The following is a 20,882-nucleotide window of genomic DNA, read 5'->3' on the forward strand; positions in this document are numbered from 1 at the left end:
CCGTGCGGCCGGAGGGCGGAGGGGAAGGGGGAGCTTGGGTACGAGAGCGGCAGTGACCACGAGTGCGCCTGACAGCACCCGCGCCCCCGGCGCCCAAATACCGCACACGCCGGGCGGGGCTCCGCGGGGGGAGCGGAGCCTCCGCGGGGGGCTGCGAGAAGCCGGTGCTGCGCTCCCAGGTGCGGAGGAGAGCGCGGGGACAAAGTTTAGGAAGGGGCTTATTGGAGAGCTGGCGCGCCTGCATGGCTGGGAGAAGGGGTAAAGTGCGGCGTGCTGTCGGTAATAAAGTGTTAAATAACAACTGAACTCTGGCGTGGGTCCCGCTGGAGAGCCCCGCGCCCCGCCACAGCAAGGGTCACAAGTCACTGCCTTTTCCAGGGCTCGCTTACATGTGTCCTTTTAATTATTCGTTTCTTTACCTATCACCTTTAATCACTCGTCTATCCCAACAGTATTACGGTATTTAAAAGCATCTATTGAAGAATGTAATGGAAATGTAATATACTGGAGGCTGTAATGGAAATTTCCCTGGCACAATCTGTCTTTTCACTCAACGAGTTTATAGGTTGACAGTAGGTTGTTTTTAACAATTCGAGCTGGAAGTGGAGGAACGTTTACAAATGGAGCCAGCTCGCAGCTCCCCCGGTTAAATAAACCTCCGGGCACCGCGCTTTCAGGAGCAAAGCGGGGGGGCTGGGGAGAACACCCCTGGCCGGAGCCTCCCCCGGGACAGCTGCCACCCCTTCCTCCCCGCATGGTGCCAACCTGGCTTGACCGCCAGCACCGGCCCATCCTCTCCCGCACCTCTTTGGGGTTCTACCTGCGCGACACGAAGTTTAAACCAGGCTGCCAGAGGACAAGCCCCTTCTGGATGTTCCCCGAAATGGGAATCTTCTTTTCCTCCGTCCGTGGCCGAAGCACTGGGACCGTAACTCGCCCTGAGGAGGGGAGGGGACCGTCCCCTCCGAGCCGCCTCACCTGCAGCCCAGGGGATTTAGGACCCCCCCAACGGGGGGTCGCCCTCCCCTCCCACACTCTAGGAGAAAAAAGCCCTTCGCCCTTCTAAAACTTCATACCCCCCACACTCCGGGAAGGCCGCCGGTCCCGTGGAGACCCCAGGGTCTGGCACTGCTGTTGCCAAGTCCCACGGCGCCTTCCTCGAGAGGGGACAGCCTGAAAGCAGGAGCCCAGAGAAACAACCCGGGATCTCACTACGGGGCGTGCCACATCTTGTCTGGCTGGTGCCTTTATAGGGATAGAGACAGAGACTATTTTTTCACCGTTTCACTTCAATAAAGTCATCCCAAGGCATTATTTACAACCGCACATAATTTACCTATGCTATTTGGCAAAGCAACTTCGGAAAAGAAAGTGAATGAATAAATACTTCATAACTGCTGGTAGAACAGACTGGATCCTGTAATGAAGAAAAGATTTATGTCACGTTCTTCCAGCCCAAATAGCAGCAGCCTCTGTTTGTCTCAGCCCAGTGCTTCTATTTAAATGTTACTTTCATATATTATGTGGCATTAATTTAACTATAGCTCATTAAGGCAGAATGAAATGGTTAAATTAACTTATCAACCCATAATGATGATGAATGAGGTATTAATTCAGATACAAGCTGGGCAATTTGCAAGTTTACGCATTCTGATGGTTCTCAAATAACATTTTGAATAGCGGGTCAGCGCCTCAATCAATTACATAAGCATGTAAAGTCGGTCTCTCGGAAAAAAATCCTTTTTCATGCATATGCATTAAAACATGTTCGCAATTATCCTCGGAAATTGCCTTCATTGGATTAAGCAGCAGTCTTGGACGCTGGTTCTGGTCTTCCCTGTGCCTTTATTAAAGCTGGGAGCAGCTCTGGCTGCAGCAGTCGAGGCGGGGTGTTTGTTTAAACAATGTTTACCAAAGAAAGGCGAAAGCGCTGCACTGTGGTGTGGGGGTGTGCGTGCTTGTGCGTGTATATGTGCGTGTTTTAACAACAATAGGCAAAACTCATCTGGAAACGCTTCTCTGAATTGTCCAGCAAATTCATCTCTCTCCAAAAGAGCCAGCAAGTCGCTTAGAGGGAGCACCTAATGCTTCCAAGGACGCAATTAATTACTGTCCTCAAAGAGAGACTCCTGATAAGTGTTTTTTACTTGGACTCCGCTTAGGGCTCTTGACTCATTATCCATGAGTGGTCTGTGTAGGAGGAATATTAGATGCGCGGGGCTGACACTCGGCTTTTACATGCTGCGTTGTACAACAGACGCAATGGCAGGAGGAAGTACTAATTACCTTCAGGCTAGCTAATAACGCAGTTTTCCAACATTACTTCTAGCGGGTTGAAGTTAGTAATCAGCAAGAAAAGGGGAGCACATAGATTTCGACAGGTCGGCGCTAATGGAAGAGGAGCTCACAGATCAGAGTGAGGATGATGATGACCGAGACTGTGTTTCAGAAGGACCTGAAATAGCAGCTTCACGCCTGACGAGCAGCCCGGGCACACAGGGAATTTTAGACTTGTCGGATCCGTTTCAAAACGTTATGGCCCTCTCCGCCGCCCGCCTCTCTGCCAGCCAGGCCTCTGTGGAACAACATTGCGAATGCAGGGTTCACCCTTAAAAATCCCCTCCCGCGGCTGGCCCTGTGCCCTGGCAGTGGGCTGGGGTCCTGGGTAGCGGATGCCAGCCCGGAGGGGAGTCCCGGGAGGCGGGGACACGGGACGGATGCGGCTTCTGACCCCCTGCCTTGGATACAGAGCTCAAGGGTGCATAGGAAGGGGTCTTCTCCCTCCGTCATCTGGTGAAGTCATTTCGCGTTAATTAATCCCCACCAAATGACAAAACCAGATATGACTCTCCTTTTCCATGACAAGAAAGTATATATATTTTTAATGATTTGGGTTGATTCCCGCACGAGACCGGGCAGGAAACTGCAGCTCCCCTTTATGTGCTGCCTCGCCCCCCTCCAGGCAGGACTGCTTCCTTCCCAGCTCTCTTTCTTCTCTGGCACCGGCTCCACTGCTCCCGGTGACCAAACCGAGGGCTGCGGCTCGGCGAGGGGAAACGCCAAAGCCCGGGTGAGCGCCGCGCACGTCCCCAGCTCCGCTAGCCCTGGGACACCACTGGGAACAACAGGGACGGGACAGCATCCACAGCTCTGCCCCCGTCCCGCTGACCGGAGAGGGGACGCCGGAGAGAGGCGGAGGGAACGGGCGAGGAGCAGGGAGCGCTGCAGGATGTACCGCGGCTCCGGCCGGCTCCCGGCTCGGGGGACGGGGAATCGTGTAGGGAGAAACTTTGTAAAGCTTCGGTCCGAGCGAAGAGACGCTGAGACGGACCCCGGCAGTCCCGGGGGGAGCAGCGGCCCGACCTCAGGAGCTCGACGCGCCCCGCACCTGCTGAGGACCGGCCAAGGGAGCTCGACCGGAGCTGGGCAGAGGCTCGGGCCGAGCAGAGCCCTCCGGGAAGGGGCAGGCAGGGGGGACGGACGTGGCGAGCCCCAGGGAGGCGGAGAGCGGTGTCCCGGTGGGACTTGGCACCTCTTGGACTCTCTTGGCAGTGGCGCAGAGCGGCCTTGCGCGGCTCCTCGGACTCGCCGGGCGATTTTCGACGGCAGCGAGGGGGAGCGGCAGCTTGGCACGCTCTGGGTGCGTGTCCCTGCCCCGCCGGGCTGCTGCGGGTGTCCACTCCGCCCCGCTTCCAGGAGGCGCCTTGCGCTGCGGCTCTCCGGCACAACACTCCATTGTAAGGGCTGTGATTACAACAATATATCTCTGCCGTGCTCCGCATGCTCGGGTGTCAAGGGTAGCGCTTTAGAGAGGGTGCGAGGGGCCGCAATTCATAAGGGGAACTGACAGTTCTTTGATGTGAAAATAATGCCCGTGGTTTTACTCCAGGATGCAGAACCGAAGAAAGATTACACTGTTTAAAAAGAGAAATTTAAACCCAGATGGTAATAGTAACGAGCCAAGGAGACGCAGTAGGGAAGTCAATATTACAAGTAGAAAAGCAATCTCTGAAGGCCTTGTGTGGCCTGTTGGGTCTGAGAAAGTGAAGCTGAATTTCTGATAAATCATGAATCACGGATGATCTTTCCAGCTAAAGATTCGTCCTCGCACAGGTTCTCATGAGCGTCGGCCTCTGGTCCCGGGGGCCTGTGGTGCCCGCAGGGGCAAGGGAGGCTCGGGTCTCCCACTCCCACTTTCTGCTTTCACCAAGAAGGACTCTCATGCCAGGAGACAAAACAACCCAACATCATCTTAGTTGTTTTCTTTATAAAAGGGTGTGAGGGACAGATTCTGGTTTGCAGTTATTTTTAAAAATAATCAATCAATCAATCAATCAATCAATCAATCAATCAATCAATCAATCAGCCAGTGTCCCTCCTCCCTCCCGGGCTGTAACACAGCGGGCAGGGCTGGTGCGGGTCCGGCTGCCAAACCCCGCAGGTGCCTCCCTGCCGTGCCCGTGGGAGCGCTCCTGCCCAGCCCCTCCGCGGGCAGCCCTGCGCTTCCTTCCAAACGCACCAGCTGCTTCAAAGCCTTTCTTTTCCAACCAGTGGCAAGAGATTATTAACACATTATTAAAACTCGATTCGGAGCACCTTAATGAGACTTTTACTTATTAGCGACGGGAGACAACGTCAGAGGGAGTGCTCAGTTAAGCCGTGTCTATAGTTTCTAGACTATGCAAATGAAGCTTTTGCATTCAACTCCTCGTGGCGTTATTCTCCAGTGTGAGGTGGTCGTCAGGACCACAGCAGTTCTGTACGAGAAAATAATCAAGCTGATTCTAAGCACAAAATAATTTCGGAGTATTTGATATAGAGCAAAGACATTTCCAGGGTGCTTGTTGTGTTTCTGAGAGGGGTAAAACTCCCCCACTGCATACACCAAGCAGCAGGACTCCTCCATACTCAGCTTTTGCAGTCTACTGCACTTGTCAGGAAAACAGAGCTTGCCCTTTCCCAAACTTCCATTCCTTTGCTAGTCCGGACTCAACATTTCCTTTTTCAGACAGTATCGAGAAGCCTCCCCACAGCAATAATCAGGCAAAGAAAAAAACGCATCCTCAAGGTAACTAAGAAAGGATTTGAAAAACTTCAGAGCAGAGAAACACAAACAAATTCATTTTCCAGTGCAGATTTATTAAGGCTTCCCTCTGTTTTGCTGAGTGCGAGTCAATCAAAAGGGGAAATATCGGCTCTCTTTGACAGTGACCGAGTCTTAAAAATTACGGATCGAATCCAAGTTTCAGGAGTATTGGAAAAGCACTCAGAATCCCGATCCCGAGCCTTTTGGGTACCTTTTCGTGACCACAGCTTTGTCACCCTTCGGGAGCTGCCTGCTTTCCAGGAGCCGGGATACACCCGGGGGGACCCGCGGGGACCGGCACCGACTGCGGCCCCGGGGACACCCAGGCGATGCTCCTCCAAACCCCGGTCTTTCCTAAGCCCCGCTTATCAGCACTTGCCCTGGTTAACACTCCGGGATTTTGCTGGCCCCAGCCTTTTGAAATTCGTTTTTTTAGGTCAGGTCTATTTAGGATCCAACGTCGTTCCTCCATCATTTTGCTTCATTTAAAATACCAGGAAGACGTTATTTGTTGTCGAACTAAATAGACCATATCACCTTCAGTTAAATTTGTAAATTACATTATGCTGCTGCTCTGGCTTTGTTTTCCTAATTTTTAAAAATCTGAGCAAATCAATTATATTAGCCATATGGCTTGATCACATCAGCTAATTTTCATTTTTGTACAGTAATTGTTGTTTAAACACTGACAACTTATTAGTTAAGGTGTTTAGGGAAGATCTCTCCAGTCCTGTCTTGTTTAAAAGATGATTGAAATGACAATGAATATTTCAAGTAAAGTCATTAAACCATTCCTCCAGTATTTTTCACTTTCTATGTATTTAAAGAGTTCACAACAGCATTAGCTGAGCTGCAGCCTGATTTATACTTCTGGAATGGAGGCCACGAGACCATCAGGCTTTCAATTCCAGTTTGTAATGATTTGCTTAAAAGGAGCAAGTTTTTGGTATGCAGCAGGTAAGTAGTAATTTTTCTTAGTTATTTTAAAGGTGTGTAGTATTGAGAATGTACAAGTAGCTCCACTCTGGCATTTGCACACTGCAAATAAAAAACTTCACCCCTCAGTGATCTTAATATTTTGCCCATTAAATGTACTTGCTCATTTAAATGGGGGTGTATTTAACCGCTAGACAGATGGTCTACAGTGCGCACAATTATAAAGCAAGGGTCTGTGCACGTTGCCATATTTTGGGCTCCAGATTTCCTGCTTCCCTATACATTTTTGCAAGCAGTTTATTTTTCCATACAAAATACTAACACAGGTGGAGAAGCAGTCTGGAACTCATTTCTGCTATCAGAGATCCAGAGCACAGCCCTTCAACCAATCTTCTTAATTTTCTGACAAGGATTTTAACTACTTTGTACTTCAGATTTTTAGAGCATTTTAAAAAAAATTCTGTAATTCTTTGTAATTCTGTAATTCTCTAGAACACTATGTTTTAAATATTTGATGCAAGTTTCTCAAAATATTTACTGTATTGAAAAAACACTAAAAAAACTTCTTAGCTCCACATCAGCAAAACTGAGGCAGTGAGCAGGCAATGAGTAGTGCATTGCAAATGAAAGGAAAAGGTCACAAGAAGATGTAGAAAATTAGGATACACCAAAATGGAGGTTTGCATTACAAACTGACTACAGTCACCATGGGCCTGTCTCACCCCAGCACAGAGGAAGCTGTGTTCACTCACTGATCACTAATTAAGGCTGTGCATTTATCTGACCCAGGTAGGGCTCTCAGCATCATTTCTCATGCAAGATTCCAACACTGGGTTAAATACAGATTTGTTAATTTTCTGACCAGACTGTTTATGGTTATTCTCACTTCTATTGCTGCTCTCCCACAAATATTAACAAATTAACTCCCAGAATGATTCTATGAAGTGAGGATTCACCCTGCTTCATAACTGTGATCCCAAAGATCAGACATACACAGAATCTGCATTTGCTCTGTATGTGCCATTGAGGACACTGGCCCAATAATTTTAGTGTGGTTAGCAATATTATTTGCTCATTGCTTTGCAAAACAAAATTTTGAATGTGATTTGAAAATCGTAACATGGAAAATACTTTTTGTAAGCCATTAATAAAAGCCAGGTTTAAATGTTGTGCTTAGCATTGAATGGAAGTTCTGCAGCAAGGCTACAGGTTCAGTTATATTAACTTATGTATTAACTTATTAACTTTTCTGTTCTAGGATACCATTCCCTTCCTTCAGCAAAGCATTTCCAGCATAATTTAAATTCTCCTGCAAATGGTTGGTGTTTTCCCAAGATCAGGCTTTCCCTGTTCAGACTTAAGTCACTTTCAGAGGAAATCATGTCTGATCTGGATGATTTCAGCCACGCATCCAGAACAGAAATTAGGATTTTATCTTCCATTATAACACAATCACAGCTGGCAGAGCAAGGGGAGATGAGGCTGCACAGATCACACTAAACCTGCAAGTTCTCAAGTTCTGAATGCTCAACTTTTCCATCATAACTTCCTTTTGAAATAGCTCTTTGCGCCCTGTTTCCTGGATTACAGAATAGGTAAATGGTCAGTCCTTTCTGTGGAAATCTCCCACCATGGTCCATCAGTGCCTGCAGTGTACCATGCTGGGCACATCTGTAAAGGCAGCAAGCAGAGGGGAGCAGCATAGACACTGCCATCAGGGGCTGGCATACCTTCTATGATTCAATATCAGGGAGAGGAGACATCAAAACATCAAAATTCAATTGTCAGACCAAGAAGCAAATCTCTTGTAAAGGAGATTCTCTTGTAAACAAGATTCTCTTGTTATTTCCACTAACTCTGACTCCTTTTGTTTGTATTAGCTCTTTCTCATCCCCTTCCCCTCAGTGCAATTGCAGACTGTCACACTTAGAGCTGAGTATCAAAGCTTAGACCTTTCAGTTGTCCCAAATAATCTTTGCAGACTTGAACTTTACTGAGTTGCCTTTATCTAAACATGTGTGGAAATACAGATATATTGGGAATTTGTATGAGATAAATTTAAAAGAATGGATGAGAGTGGAGGAAATAGTTTGGTTTGAAGGGATCTGGCATCTTTGAGAGAAAATAATATAATTTTCTTTAAAGAGGAAGGGTGCGATTTTTTATTATTCATCCTGTCCTTGCTGATCTTTGTAGTCTCTTTCTCGTGGCAGAGTCCTAAACCATTGGAAGGGGACTAATCCAGCCAGAAATGTGAATGAGAAGGGGAAAAGTAGGGCAAAGAATTCCTGACCTACATTTGCAGCCACTCAACTTCATAGAGAGAAGTAACATTTTAGTAAGCTCAAAGTGAATAAAAGTTGTTTTTCAGACATGCAGTGAATCATTTCTAGTGCCTTATAAAGCATTATTTGGTTGACATTGTCTCTTAAGATATCTGTTTATGAAATGCAGTGTTACTTCGTGAAATTTACCATTTTGCACCATGAAAAATAACCCTTTTTCTCTGAAAACAACAGCAACACAGACTTAGCAGAAAAATCTTTAATGTCAAGAAATGGGCAAGGTGTCAGTTTTATGCTGCATCAGAAAGACAGATATATGTATTTCACCATTTCTCCTATCCTATTTATGATTGCTGCAATCACAAATAATGCAGCTGATATCTAGTATCTACTTGGCCGATATGTATTGCTACATCTTGTTCCAAGGGTACCAGCAATTTGTCATACAATTTTCTCTTCCTCGGGTTTTTATGCAGTATTTAACTCTCTGTTCTTCAGGAGTACAGGACAACGACTGCATGGTCTGTAGTGCCTCCCTTTACAGAGCCCCAGCTGCTGTGCAAAGGCCATACCCCAAAGTACCTGACATTAACATGGATGACATGTTTCTTAACAAAAAGATGGAACCACAATTTTCTGTCCGTGTGTATTACAACTTAGATGGCACAGTTCCAATGATAAAACTGGACTGTGATGGTTTTTATTTTGGTGAATGGCATGCCACATGTTATAACATGTTGCAGTGCCTTCTCATATTCTCTAAATGCATTTCTGTATCTTGCTTTGTAAAGCATTATTTCCAACTCAAGTAAAGATAACTTTCAGCTAATTTTTTGTACAGACAGGTCTTTGTAATGAATTTGTAAATTATGAAAAACAGATTTATTTTTTTCAGATACATTTGTCAATTCTTGAATAATGGATGTCCTGCTTGCATACTTGATTGCACATACAAGTTCTGCAGTTCATTTGTGGTCAGATCATGGCTTCTTAGGAGCCAATTTTTAGAGAAAGTTGATTTCTCCATCCATTTGTCTCTATCTTCCTATCTTCTGTATCATGTCGTAGTAGCTTTCTACTGACAGACTTCTGGACAATATCCTATTAAATTATCTTATAAAAACTGCCATTAGCAGTTTCTCAGTAAAAACCCTTCCTGTCCTATAGGAGATTGCTCTGCTAAACTATCAGCCTGTTGTCAAACTACTGAAGAATAAAACATTATCTTGCAAAGCATTGTGCATCTCTCAGCAGGGAGCTTTTCCACGTTATGATCCTTGTATTTCATGTGAGTGCTAAATGTCTGAAACTGGTTATCGATAATGATCTAGTTTGAGTACTAAAATTTTTCAAGATTTCCCCGTCTTTGATAAATACCATAACATTTGTGCAGTCATTCTGGTCTTGCATAAAAGCTATTGCACATTTTGAGAAAGTTCCCCAAGGATTTGAAATGGCATTTCTCTTTTCTAAAAGACCCTCTATAAGTTATCTCCTTTTTGAAATTTTCTGTCTAGAAGTCAGGTACTAGACCCAGGCAGTGCTTCCACTTCCAGCTTCTGTAAGATTTCTGTTTCGTTAGTGAACTCATCAGAGAAAGTGTTTCTATCACAAGTTGAAAACAATGATCTATTAAAGAACGAGGAGATAAATTATTGAGTTCAGTTTGATAAATGCTCACCAGCTAGCTGAGAACAGCTGATTTTAAAACTAGGCAGAGAAAATATTGCAGAAGAGTGATTTTAGCAAGAGTGGCTGTATGTTGGAGAGGTAACACAGGTGGGATTTGGCATGGGGCCCTTCTGCACCAGCGAGGTGCATAACTCCCTGTTTGCTGAGCTGCTGAACAGCCCACTGCCTTCACCTCTGACTCACATTTGGGATCCAAATCAAGCATGTTGTAGGCAAACATGATTTCTGAGATGCTAGAAATAAGTTTTATGGGTTATAAGACCTGCAGTGGCCTGTGTAAAATGAAGTACCTGTGGTAATGGCAAGCACATTTGGTCTTGAACTCCATTCTTTTTCTTGCATCCCTTGTAACACATTAACATCCTCATTGGTCACACCCACCACATGAATAAAACTGTTGTTTTGTGAGTTTGAATTTTTTTTTTCTCCTGAGTCTATTACAGCTGTCCTTCTACACATAAAGAAACAAGGAAACAAGTATTCACTGAAAAACAGGTGACTATAGCAGTCACTGAGATAATACCCGAGTCCTAGCTTTCATTATAGCAAAAATATTTTGATCTATGCTTGACCTGCCAGCAGTATCAGCACTTGACCTACAAAAAGATCTGTCAGGGACAAAATAACCCAGGCCCATTAGCAAACCCTATAATTATAGCCCTTTACAGTCTCATTATAACTGCCCCTGACTCAACATGTTCCAGTGTATCTCTCACTGGGCATTCAGAGTGACTCATTAGGGTTACACAGCACGAATGCAAACACAAACAGCATTCACAACACCTCACCCCTCCTTAGAGTCAAGGCATGGAACAGGATCTGCTCTGCCTGCAGCTCATCCAGTCACTCTAATGACCTTTACACAAACTTGGAGGGTAGCTCCAATAGCTCAGTGCTGGCTGTGAATTACACAGCCTATCCAAAAAAACTGGGTAAACACAGCGTCTATTGATGGAGTTGATGTTACTCCAGGCTGAGCACTTGGCTACTCTGGCTGTGCTGCCAACATCCAAACCTAATGAGTTTAAACCTAGCTCAAGACTGCCTCCATTTGATCGCATTTTAAACATATCTTTGTCTGTGCTTCCAGATCTTGCTTCACACTCCTCTGTCAGGTGAAGTATTCTGCAGAAGTTTTGATTGTTTCCCTTGGAGTTACTTTAAATAATTTAATTGAGTTGCATCTTGTTTGACAAACTAGATAGATCAATTTATTAATTTTCCTAGTAAGTCAGTCTCAAAATCAAGACAGCTAAACCAGTATTTAAATATTTATGGAAAAATAAGTTTTTGTCAGTGGTACAAACTGTCAAATGGGATTTTAGTACATGTTTTTCTTTAGGTGGTGCTTTTCAGCTGAATGCCATCTTGCCAGAAAGTCATCTGTGACACTGGCAGGTGAGAAGCCAATGAAAGAACATGGAAATATTTCTCAGTCATCTTTCATATAGCTTTAACAATCAGAAGGAGAAGTTTTATTACTTAAACAGAGTTTCAATACAAACTTTTAATAAACTTTGCCTAAATCATAATTTTTTTTTCTTCTTACTGTTAAACCAATATTAAAGCAGGTTGGAAAGGAGTATACAGTTTCTTCCACCAAGTTCTCACACTGCTAGCGTACACTTATAACTGCTCTGGGTCTCTTGTGTGTGTTAGAAACTTCTCCTGTTTACTGTTTGGGTGACACTGAGTACCTCAGCTGGCAGTTCATGGAATTACCTGTACAGTAAAGGACAGAAATTGATGATGCCCAGAAGAGATATGCAGGGAAGCCACTACAGCTGCTATAAAACTCCAATGTGTTTCTTACTGGTGCCACACATCTTGGTCACTCTTGCAAACCCTGGAGTGTCTGACTGGCACATCCTCCATCCTGGGGCAAGCAGAAGGAATGGTTCAATCAGAGCAGGTTTCAAAGGCAGCAGTGTTGACAAGGACAGCACAAAATCCCCAGCACCTGACATGAGCACAGAATCACACAATGGTTTGGGTCGGAAGGGACCTTAAAGATTATGGGGACCTTCCACTAGACCAGGTTGGTCAGGGCCCCACCCAACCTGGCCTTGAACATTCCCAGGGATGGGGCAGCCCCCAGCTCCTCTGGGCAAACTGTTCCTCTGCCTCACCATCCTCTGAGTACAGAATTTCTTCCTAAAGCCCAACCTAAATTTCTCCTTTCTTAGTTTAAAGCCATTCCTCCTTTCTCTGTCACTTACCTGTCTCTGTAAAGTGTTGCTCTCTGTTTTATTAAGTCTGCTTTAGTACTGGAAGGGCACAATGAAGAGTTCCTCAAGCCTCCTCTCCTCCAAGCTGAAAACCCCCAGCTCTCTCAGCCCCCTGAGAATGCTTTACAAAAAGTGCAGCTGGCCTGGGGGTGTTGGGCAGGTGCTCTGTGGTGCTACCAACGCATCGCGTTCCAACAAGAGGTTCTTTGTACCCTGAGATGTAGCTACACCAGGTGTACCTGAAAAATGATTTAATGAAAGGTTTTTCATGGATTGAAACAGTATTCTGTCCTCACTGGGGAGTGTCAAACATACATTTGGCTCCAGGCTAGCAGATGCTGCAAAATAATCAGGTTGCTGCAAGTGCCTTCATCTGGATTTTTTTTTTTTTTTGGTGGAAAGATGTCTCATAAGTAACATTTTCTATATCCAGTAGTGTAGGACCTTTTATGAAAAGAAAGCAATTTTCATTAATTTTGATGTAGGTGTTACAGGGTCTATCTGGAATTTTATTGTTTAGGTTTGTCATTCTTTTTATTACATTAAGCTTAAACTGAACTTGCTTCAGTAACAGGCATCCTATTGTCACAAGGACATGATAATTTTGTTTTGTTTTGTTTCCATTTCATAGGATACCTCCAGTCCCTTACTATGGTATGTGTATGTTTTGTTGTCTTTCATAATTTTATCTCCATAAAATCTGGATGTTAGAAAGGTCAGATTAAGTCTGGATGGTATTCCAGGATACTCACTAGAATGAGGATGTCCTACTTACATTAAAATACAACCCACCATCAAAAGGGTGGAGAATTTACACATTTTCAGGAGGCACTGTTACTCAAATGAGAATTTGGGGAATGAGATAGCAATACTGCACTGAAAGGGACCTTGTAACTTTTTTCGTCTCTGTCCCCTCACTTCTCCCAAGGGCAGGCTGGCCTTTTCCTTAGCTGATACTCCCAGAGCCAAATCCAACTGCCCCGACAGCTGAAGCAAGACCACAGGTCACCACGCCTTGCCTTGGCATGGTCTTGAAAAACCTAAAGGACATAATCTGACATTTTTATTTTTTCTTTAGGCTGATTTTACCTTAGTATTATTCAAATAATTTTCTCTTCTTTTTTCCATTAGAGGCCCCTGGAGACCTTTATCCTGTTCAGCATGTTTCAGTATGGAAATAGAAGGTGCCTGAGATTCCCTGAGATGTTTTCCTGGTGGAAAAGGAAGCACCAGTTGTATTGCTAAAAGACTGACTGGGTTGTCTTGTGAGGTTTTGAACAATTTCAGCTTTTGGACTATTATTCCTTCTTCCTGAAGAGTAATTCAGAGTACTCACCATTTGGAAAATACATTGTGCTTCATACAATGTACTTACAGTACAAAAGTAGAACAGCAAAATCAATTCTAAGCAGAGTCCTCAAAGAATACAGGGAAATTAGTAACTCAGTAATCTGTGAAGTGAGTATGAGAATCATCCTTCCTTTTGCTTTTTAAGTCAGTAGCTCTTCCTCACGTATGGAAATAATTTTTCATGCATAAAATGTAATTGAGGACTACTTTTCCTTTTATTATTATCAAACTATTTCTATAAACATGATGTTTCTGTTTCTTCCCATTTCTCTTATGGAGAGTTTAAGTTACGAAATGCATTATTTTTTGCATTCTAATTACAATATCACTCTTCTGAAGCCCCCTAAATGCAATAATTTCAGTGACATAAGCAGAAATGGTAGGGTTTTTAAAAACTTGTTATCTTCCTTTATGCAATTCTTCAATCAGTGACACAAAACTATTTCTGGAAAATTAGAAATTCTTCCAGTAATGGTTGAAAACAGATAAGTTGTATTATTATTATCATCTGAAAAATGGAAAAACAGTGACCTGCTCTGGGTGACCAGCCAAACAAAGATTTCACAGCAAAACCAGAAACAACTTTTGAATCTCAAGGGGGCTGTATGTTCTTCTGCTAAACATCTTCAACCTTTTTCAGCCAAATAATCATAGCAGGAAAAAAAGTGGAAGACAAGCTGTATGTACTACTATGAAGTATTTAACATTTTGTAATGTTGGAATGTTTTGTAAAGCTCAGCATTTGTGAAATCTTGTTGGAGGTTTCATTTGTTCATGGCATGATCTGTTTCCATCAACCACCCAGAACACGACAAAACGTAGCAAGGCAAAACTACGATTGAACATCAATATTTGTTAATTTTATCTCTCTCCCTAGAACTGAGCATTAGTTTTTACTAATTTTATTTATCTGTCGTTTGTGAGCACTTTCCCCTCCCCTGTGAAGTTTCTCTGTAGCAAGTGACTGACCCACCCAGCCCCTGAAGAGAGCCCTGTGGTGTCCTGTATCAGCAGAAGTCAATGATGAGAGAGATGACACCTCCTGCCCAGGGCTGAGCTGCAGCCTGCTGAGATCAGTAGGAATCTCAGTTACATATCCTCCTTTGCAGAACACTCACTCAAGGGTCATGCACACCTCAAAGCACTAAAGAAAGCTTTAACAAGTGTAAGCAAGGCACAGTCCTGGGTGAGTCCCTTGCTAAAGGAGGAAATTTCACTCCAAGGAGAATCCTCCTATACTATAACTCTTTCTAACTCTGGGGAAAAACCAAACCTGTTAGTGATTCCTAAAAATTTGCATTCACACAGGGGTAAAAATACAGTGAATTTGGAATGAGCCATCTGAAATTATTTTCGAGCCCACTTGGCAAGCAAAGAGTGTTTTTTTCCCAAGGCACTTTATTGAAGGAAACATTCACTGGCCTTTTATCCTTTAAAGTCTGGTATTTACAAGGGAAGCTGCTGGCTGTCTAATTGCAGCTCACAAAAACATCACACAGTCTCATCTAATCTCTCTCAGTTGTTGCTATATTTAGTTTTCTGTGGGATAATTTACATATACTTGAACTGAATTCTAACTCATGTTACAGGAAAAAAAGAAATGAAAAAGACTGAAAAAATCCCTAATATGATTTGCATGCAATTTTTTTGAAGCAAAAAGGAAAACACTTCCCTGTGGAGATACAAGGAAATCCATCCCTACACTATATAGCAACAAATTAGATCTGGTGCCAGGGACATCTAAAACAAGGGATAATTTTCCTTCAGAATGGACACTTTGATGATACTTTGAGTGGGAACAACTCCTGGACACACCAAAACTATCCTACACATGTAAAGGGCTTTAAGTCAGGATGGATGCATTGTGCAGACCTGCATGATGCTCTGATCATTGTGAGGGTGCCACTCAGCTCGCCCCCCACAAAGCTCTCCCTGGTTTCTGCCCTGCACCTTAGAAGCACCGCATCCTGATTTCTGTCTGGCTTTGCTCAGCAGGAAACCCAAACTTGGGTTATCCTGTGCTGAGAGCCAATGGTGTGAAACAAAGCTCACTGCTGGTAAAAACTGTATAAAAGTTGCAAGAAAAAGTCCTCAGTGGGCAAATGCAGGGATCAGTTCACCTCTTCACTGGCAGTAAGGAATTACTTTTATTCACCATGGTCACATCTTCAGCTCCATAAATGAAGAAAAGCCTTCTGGACTTGAATCTTTCTCTGTATAGATGGGAGGTGAGCACCATCACTATTTAAAACTTTTTTCTGTCCTTACTGTTGTCAGACTGGAGAAATACACAGGGTGGGAGAAGAGGGAGATGTCATGGCAGGGAGAGGATGGTTGTGGTATGTCCAGGGAGTATGATCCCTATGGTGTTGTCCTGGAGGGCAAATATTTCCCCCCATAAGAACATGTCTGTGTGTGGCAAAACCGGTGCGAAAGAGAATTTAAATTTTAAATTCCACTAAGCAATCAAAAAACAGATGAACAGAAGTAGCAAGTGGAATCAAGAATCTGGCTTTTGCTCTGTTTTGCAATAAAATACTTTATAGTGGAATCAACCAAGATGTAAATCAGAAGTAAGAATCTAACTCCGAGTGCTTTTTGCTTTCCAAGATTCAAATACCATTCACTAGTTGATTTTCCCTGGGTATCTCTTTCACAATAGACAGTTTAATTTGCAGAGTCAACACATGTCAGTAATACATGAGGAATGCAGGTTAGAAAAACTATTTTACAAAAGACAGTGACATGCTTGCTTTTCCTTTCTGAATGCATGTTATCAGTTTGCTTCCTGGATGTCTGTGATATTTTCAGACTTTCTAACTATGCATTAAAAATCCAGATAAGCCATGTGTTCTTTGGCCTTTCAGGTGCTGATTTTCCCTTGGTAATCTTAATCTCATTATTATTTACTTACTTGTATTTCTTTAACAGTAAATTCTGATTTATTTGCTAACAGAAATTAGGTGATGTATGCTTATAAGGCATAATAAATTGGGAGATTATATTTGCTACAGGAAGAATTATAGCACTTCTATTTCCTTTAAGTTCATCTTTGACCATTATTTTTCCTGTAACTAATACTTTTAAAGATTCTGGTTTATTTTCATTTACTGCTGCCATAAGGCAGCATTTAGAAGCAAGCCTTCTATTAATTTTTCCCATGCAGTTGTGATGCATTGATGCCTCCCTGTGATAGCTATGAAAGTTACTGCTCAGCATTTTGTCAGTGTTCTATTTCACGATACTTCAACATCTAGCTACCCTTGTTATATTGGCCTTCAACTCTTTCCCCAATAACACACCTTCTAATTCTTTCAGCCAAAGTTTCTGACCCATCAGCTGCTTTAACGTTTTTATAAAGACTAAACCTGAACTCTTACGATGATCTCTGCTGCCATATGTCATTAAAGACTTTTTCTCTGACAGTACCTGAAATGGAAGTACAAATGCTAAGTATGTAACTCTTCCTGAAGTACTTCCCTGAGATAATAGTTCCCTTATAGAACACTGTGTTCCATAATTGCATTCTGAAATGATTTGGTAAACTTTCTCAGGAAATGCAGAAGGCCTAGTGCAGCTTTATTGCATAGGAGCTCAGTCTGTTGTCCATAATAGGAGTTTCAATTTATGGGCAAAAATGCTCTTAATGACACATATGATTTCAGCATACACATTTGCTTTTGATTAAACTCTGTAACACATTGGTACACCCATGTAGAACTGACATTCGTCTTTATGAATCTCATGTAAAATGACACTTTGAGTCATGCATAAGGAATTTACAAGAAGAACATGACAAAACAATGTCCTTTTTGTGAATAGAGCCCATATTGTAAGCTTTTATTGCTTTACCAGTAATACATAATTAAATATGTCTACAAAGTCTGGCTTTGATCCTGGGGCTTTCTTCCCTGGGTTTAAGCTAGATACAGTTCCTGTATCCACGATACCACTACGTAGTAGGTAAGGTTTATGCCCAGCCTGTACTTTTAAAATCAACTCTCCTGTGAATTCATTGTTCTCTAAACATAATCCCAAAGAACAGTTTAAAGCTACAATGACATTAAGATTTCAAGTCAAAAGGGTTGAAAAGAGATTAAGAGTGGAACACGATGGCAGATGGACAGCACAGCAGTTCCCAGTCACCAATAGTCAGTGTCCCATGGAAAACATCCCTGCACAGCCAGGCTGAGATATCAGCTCAGAACCACCCCACCAACCTTGCTCAAGGGCTCCTTTCATTCACAACACAGCTCAAACTCATCCCCAGGGTAGTTGTGGAAAAACTGAATTGGTACAAAATCGTGTGGAATTATGTAGAAATAGAGTGGAGGATTTATGGAAAATTAATTTGTTTGTGAATCTTCATCCCTTCCATGTCACTGTTTTGCCATATATGTTTTAGACTAAAAAAATATTAATAACTGACACTTACTTTTGTTTTAGCTTGCCCTGAGCAATCTTCACTGAGAAATGATATGGGGCAAATAAGAACACTTTTGAGAGAAGGCAACTAAGTGCATCTCATTTCACAGTGAGATGTAGTTTAATTTTCAGAGGTACTCAGCATGTGGAATTTCCCTCATAAAACTTCTGAAGGAAATAAATATCTATTATTTTCTCTGCAAAATTTAGTCTCCATTGCCTCTATTACATTTTGCATCATACTTTCTGAGGCTAACTGATTGGTATAATTCAATTCAGACTTCTTGAACAATTAATGCCTCTTAGAAAATTTTGTGGTGTCTGCATATGGAACCTGATCCTCACACATACAATGACTGCAGGTATTTTGCAATATTTGGTCCAAATTCCCTGTTTTGCAAATATTTATAGTAGGATAGGCAAGAGAGCAACTGGAAGAAAGGATTCAAATGCTGCCAAAGAGAATTTGTCCAAACACTAGAACATCTGAAAAATGCTGTCCCAGACTTTCAAGGCTGTACTGTCTCACTTCTTAGAGACAGCCAGACCGTGTGTGGAGAGGTGAGGAATAGGAAAGGTGGTGGCAGCAAAACTAAATGAGAGAGACATTTGCATCACAACTGAGACATCTGCATCAAAATGAGACATTTCTGTATCACTGTAGAGTCATTTTTCTCAGTTGGTCTGACGGATGGGAGGAGCCAGAGGCTGGGAAATTCAGAAGTACCATCAGAGGCAAACTGATGAGTGTTCATAGAGTGCTTTCTCTTCTGGGGAGAGGGGACAGCTCTTAAGTAAGATCTAACTCAGAGCAGTAGTCTTCTTGCAGAAAACCACTGCCAGCATGGCCTCTTTGCACTGCAGAGCATTCAAGGGTGTTTGATGAAGTTAAAACATTAATTTATTCTTATGTTCAAGGTTCAGTGTTACGTTTTTTAATTTCGTCTGGAGAGACAACCCCTGGCACGAGCTGTATTGGTCTATGGCAAAAGCTATAGCCTAAAATGGTGCTGAAGGTGAATCCTGATGGCAGAAGAGGAAAAACAAACGAGTAAGTGAAAGTTAATTAATGACTCCAGTAAAACACCTGAATTTGTGCAAATTCAGCCATCAAACTCTCTGCATATAAGTTTCAGTCTTCATTTTGGTACTGCAAATAGAACTTCATAGAGCTAATGCTTCCCACACCTCCTAGAAAATCCCACTGTCCCTGACACTCAGACTTACACTGTTCTCATCCAATCATCCTCTATCTGCTTTTGACCAATTCTTGAAAATTTTAACACCAAAATTTAAGCTCTTGTATTAGTAAAAAAAGAGTTTTTTCTAAAGTAGAAAAATAAATCCCAATCTTAAAGCCTTTTGTCAGACAAACACGACTAGCAGAGTTATCCTCAAATTAGGTACGTGCTTTTTTCCAATTTCACCGATAAATAGCCCCCTCATTTCCCACATCCTGAGTGGCAATGTGCAAGGCCTTAGTAAATCATTTCTCTGGAGATCTACCTGCAGTGAGCACAGTCCACCTCCACACGGCAGACCTGCTTGCTGCATGCATTGGTAGGGTTTTGGAGGTGCTCTGAACGAACCTTGCCCTTCCACTGCAATTGCTCGTGGCTGGAACTGTGAACCATGTGGATCCAGGCCATGGGACTGAGACCTGAGACACTTGCATTTCCAAGCTCCCAGGTTTTGCGCAAACAGTATGGGACAGGAAGGATGAGGGTATAGGAATGCCTGTGGAGGACTTTCTGTGTGAGAAGAAAAGAGAGAATGCGATGGCAAGAAGATTGCCTTAAAAAAACCCCAAAAACCTGAAATCTTCATGTTTTCTCTCTAAAGGTGTCCTGGTAACCTATTCAAATGATAATGCTCAGTTTTTGCCCTTTACTGCTTTTCTTGCCATCTACATCAGATCTTCCAGATATAGTCAGAGCAACCCACTATAGCACATAGCACTCCCCCCGACCGCATTTCTATGCATATTCTGTTTTATTTTTGCTTTATTTTATCAGACTTGCAGTGTTTTTAACTTTTTAAAACCCTCACAAAAAGGATTACCTATTTATCACTCTTTTACCTGATGAACAAAATCCCTTACATTGCTGGTGAATGGAGAAATATCAACTTAAAATCTTTTGATGTTATAGAAGAAACAGTACAAGCCACATGACCATTCAATTTTTAATAAATTCCCTTCACATAGTTCCCTAATTCTATAGGAAGCTGCACTTGGGGTCCAATGTACTATTTCAGTTTTACTTGGCCTGGATTCAAAAATGATCTGATTTTAGATTCTTTCTTTTAATCATTATGGTGCCTACTGTATTGATAAACTGGTCAACTCCTATGAACACTGCAACAGTCTTCAGGCATTTCTAATGTTAGGTGAATATTTTCTAGAGTACAAGGGACACTGAGCAATTTACATCCCCCCCTTGATTTCATTTGTGGAATTATCTGCCTCTGCCATCACATTTTTCCCTTGGAGTTTAGATCCCATTGACACAAGTACTATTTCTTTACCTGTTCCTGCATCAAATCCATTACAGGACTTTCCTTATTTCATAGGACTTTGTAGTTTCTCATAACTCTTGGTTCCCAGGTTTTGTCAAAAGGAGGCAGGATGCTGAAAGTTGACAATGAATTTAGGGCTGACTTCTAATATGTCTTTATATGTAGGTCTTCCATTACTATTACTTTTAATTGAAGATATGTTTCCTCTTCTTAACATCTTACTATATTATGTACATGGAGTGGCCATGAAAAAAAGAAAAAGTAATATACCCAAATTTGCCTGGGAACAGGAAAAGCAGTAGAGTATACAACAGAGAGATGTATCATGTAGTGAAAAGTACAAGATTTAATACTAGTAGTATA

Source organism: Catharus ustulatus, chromosome 7 (genome assembly GCF_009819885.2).
Source record: "Catharus ustulatus isolate bCatUst1 chromosome 7, bCatUst1.pri.v2, whole genome shotgun sequence".
NCBI classification, from domain to species: domain Eukaryota; kingdom Metazoa; phylum Chordata; class Aves; order Passeriformes; family Turdidae; genus Catharus; species Catharus ustulatus.